The sequence below is a fragment of the Limulus polyphemus genome, unplaced genomic scaffold (assembly GCF_000517525.1).
Source record: "Limulus polyphemus unplaced genomic scaffold, Limulus_polyphemus-2.1.2 Scaffold183, whole genome shotgun sequence".
Classification (NCBI taxonomy): Eukaryota; Metazoa; Arthropoda; class Merostomata; order Xiphosura; family Limulidae; genus Limulus; species Limulus polyphemus.
Genome location: NW_013665793.1, coordinates 23,655 through 28,186, shown reverse-complemented (window position 1 = coordinate 28,186; position 4,532 = coordinate 23,655).

The window sequence follows — 4,532 nt, the reverse complement described above, 5'->3', positions numbered from 1 at the left end:
TTTTTGTACACGTTACCCGCCAAATTACGGAAGAATAGACGTGCCAAATATTCCAGTAAAAACTCCCTTATATGACCAAAGCCCAGGAGCATGTGACGTAATACATAATTTTTATCCTGGTGTTCTACCGTCCCGTCCCGAACCAACTTCTTTCTCAGTAGAAGAACGAGAGTTTACCGGCTGTAAGTTGACGACATTCCCTCCTCCGAGCAATCCTGCCTTCGAAACAACTCCCACCGTAATCCCCCAGAGCTACGACGGCAGACTTCCAGATTCGCCTCAGACAACTTACTCAGAAGTCAAGCCTAATTTTTATCCTTGGATGAAATCGTACACAGGTCAGTATGTATAGTTTTATCAGCCATGTGCTTAACAAAACATCTCTCTTTTCAAACAACTCACATGTGTAGACTCGGTAGAGACAATCGCAAAACACTCTCACGTGAAACCTCGAGATTTGCGTGATCAATGCTTTTTTTATTTTATTTTTATTTTTTACCAAGTAACTCCGCTCAACAAAACGGTTACCTGTGTTGGTTAGGGATGATCTCTAATACATGGTTAAATTTTCAACATCTTATTATAATCTTTAAGCAGAAAACATTTTAGGGGTAATTGTTTTAATCTTTTATCAACAGATTCTGGTCAAGCACCAAAGCGGACACGACAGACGTACACACGCTACCAAACTCTGGAGCTAGAGAAAGAGTTCCATTTTAATAAATATTTGACAAGACGTCGAAGAATCGAAATTGCTCACACTTTAGGCCTGACTGAGCGACAAATCAAAATCTGGTTTCAAAACAGAAGAATGAAGGAAAAGAAAGAAAATAAAATTCAACTTCTCGAAAATCAAGAAAGCGGAAATTCATACTCAGGAAGTGACACCAAAGAAAGTCTGTTTCACAAAGAAGATACACCTGTGGCTATGTAAGATAAAACTTTTATCCTTCACTGTTTCACAAGGAAGATAAACCTGTGGCTATGTAAGACAAAACGTTTTTCCTTCACTGTTTCACAAGGAAGATAAACCTGTGGCTATGTAAGACAAAACCTTTTTCCTTTACTGTTTCACAAGGAAGATAAACCTGTGGCTATGTAAGACAAAACGTTTTTCCTTTACTGTTTCACAAGGAAGATAAACCTGTGGCTATGTAAGACAAAACTGTTTTCTTTCACTAGAGACTCTACGTAAACACTTGAATATTAATAATAAAATTATCAGTAGTTAAAGGTATCTGTATCTTTGACGTTGGTTGAGCTTAAAACTAAACAGATTACAAAGTTAATGCAGTGTAGATAGAAAACAGGCCTAGAAGTATTAAGTTTATTCTCTGACAATTCGTTTCCAAGACAACTAGGATAAATTTATTACATGCCGTTGAAAGGGTTTCATCAATTTTAAACTGATCGTTTGGGTTAAAAGCCTCTACAATTCTTGTGACAGAAGACGAACAGTTTAGGACCATTAAAAGCGGGGGGGAGACCTCCACCTCTGGCGAATTGTACTCTTTCACTGAGCACTTAACTTTACAGTAGGAAGAATTCAGGTGCAAGTAGTTGTATAGCTCCTAGGTCGAAACTGACGGTTTTACTACAGGACAAATTTAGTACTTTCTAAAGAGACTGTATGGGTCCAAGTGCACTACACTGAAAATCGGTTCTTCCATATGGTGCATAAAATAACTTTAGTGAGATGTCTTGAAACTAAGTATCTACCCTTTAATTGCCGAACTTATACCCTGTATTTATCGACTAGCTTTTAATGTCGGGTTCACTTTTCTAGAGCTTATTAATATATCAAAGTTTGATAGCTCCAAAAATTATGCGGTTCATAAATGTTTCACAATTTTTTTACATAATTATTAGTTCTAACATTTGCTTAAATTCCTTAATATGAACAAGAAAAAAAAACTGCATAGACATTAGTTTGTATCCTTTAAAACCGTTTCTAACCATCTTTGGAAATTTAAAGAAGCATGTATAGCAAATATGTCAACCACAGGCCAAAAAAGAGCGTGACTCTGCGGTTGACGATAACAGCGGCGTTACTTCCCGCTAATGCTGCCGAAGAGGTGATAAAAGACGGGATGACAGAGCCCGTTTTAGCTCGCCTTCTTTGTCTTATTCCATAGATATATTAGTCCGTTTTTTTTTATTTGTTTGTTTATCTAAATATTATTGAATTGGATCTAGTACAAGTGTATCTTGTTAGGAATTTTTATAGACAAGTATTTGACGAGAAACTTTCTTGCGTGCTGTATCTATTATAGGCCTATTTTGCTCTAAGCTACAGAAGATCATATATGAAACTAACATATGGAATATCAGTAATAAATCTGATAAACAGTGCCTAATACGTGCGGGACCAGATCAACAACACATGGTTTTAAAAAGCAGGAACATACTAAAACTAAACTCACTTACACTAACACGAGTCAAAATATGTGAAAAGACGTGTAGTTTGACAACGAGTTTTGTAGTATTCAGAGTTCCAGTGGACTTTGTTTGCTCAGTCTTGTAATTTCACATATGCAGTGAAGAGACAAACAGGAAACTCTTATGATTACAGAGTGATAAAACCAACACAGCATATTTCATTACACGTGGGTGCCAATAAGTCGCAGAGAACCTTGTCAAAATGGCCGATCAGTCGGTCTAAGCCTACCTTCTCTAAAATAGTAACTCTTTCCCAGATCTCACGAATTTTTGAAATGTAAGTCATACAGGTCACTAGATGTAATCCAGTAGTACTGAATTTGTGACTAAGTATGTACATATTATATATATATATATATATTAAATGTCTATAGAAATTTTGTTGTATACATTTACATTTTCTTATAAGATCTTGTATATTAGAGAAAATTTGTGATCCAAATGTATATCAAGATATAACTCTGATGGTTTTGTGATAAATATTTATGTATACAGACTGATTGCCTGTATCTGTGATACAACATTAGGGAGTTAAGTACGGGTATTGAGCAAACGAATTTTATTTTGTGACTATTTAAGTTGTCTTTCATTACTATCTTGGCAAGCAAGCAAGACTACCATTCGCACAGGCAGTTATGTCAGGTGTTAATTTTTTATTTTGTGATTATTTTGTAATTTCTGACGAGAGAACGAGGTAACGTATTTATATGTATGTAAATATAATATATATGACTTTCAACGTTATTGTGATCCGTATTTGTTGTCTTCTTCATTATTTCAAAGCGAATTTTATTTTTTATCGTATCCAAATCAGTGATATTTATTATACCAATAAAGATTATGTTATTTCTAGTATTTAATCCTTAAATATAGCAAAGAGTGTTCTAAAATGTACGGGTTTTTCCAGTGTGTGTGAGTTTCCACATGTGAAAGTCGAATGTGACGTGGCGTTGCAACTATATACCGAAATATCTAATCAAGAAAATTTCAAGTTTGCAGTGTGTAAGTTCTGTAATAGTGTCTTTCTAGGATAAATAAACTGATGGAAGAAAATATTAAGCTTTTCAATTGATGGTATGAATATTTATAATTAAAACAGACATACAAGCGTTCTGTGACAAAAAGGTTTGAGAAATTACTTGTCAATAAACACTTATTGTTAAGTGTTAATAAGGTAATAGTATATGTGGTTTTTATCCGGAATTATGAACTCTTCCAAATCGTTTTAGCTTGATTCAGCTAATTAATCAAACCAAAAAATACAAGTCTAGGTTGGAGCCTTGTGAGTGTTGACCTTCATTTTTTATATTAAAATCAATACTTCAGTTGTTGTATGTCACCACTAATGAAATGAAGACTAAAGTTTATGTATACAAATAAACAACTACTTAGTGTGTAGAGATGACATTTGGAGTTATTATAAACAGTCTTTATACATGGATTTTCACACATGTTATACATATATTCATTCAGAAAATAACAATGAAAACCGCGGGATACATGTAGAAATAGGTCAGAGAAAATACCTCGTTATTATAGTTACATTTATTGTCATTTTTTTCCATGAATAAAAACAAAAAAGAACAACAAAACACTATAGTTTTAGAAGGCTGGTGTCTTTGGAAGAGACACATATACATATTGAGAATATATTATTTATATAAGAAACAAATAAAAGATAATCATATTGAAAATTTATTATTTATATAAGAAACAAATAAAAAGGTAATCATATTGAAAATATATTATTTATATAATAGACAAAAAAGAGGATAATCATATTGAAAATATATTATTTATATAATAGACAAATAAGAGGATAATCATATTGAAAATGTATTATTTATATATAAAACAAATAAAAAGATAATCATATTGAAAATATATTTATATAATAGACAAATAATAGGATAAGCATATTGAAAATATATTATTTATATAATAGATAAATAATAGGATAAGCATATTGAAAATATATTATTTATATAATAGACAAATAAGAAGATAATCATATTGAAAATATATTATTTATATAATAGACAAATAAGAAGATAATCATATTGAAAATATATTATTTATAGCTCTTTTATTTT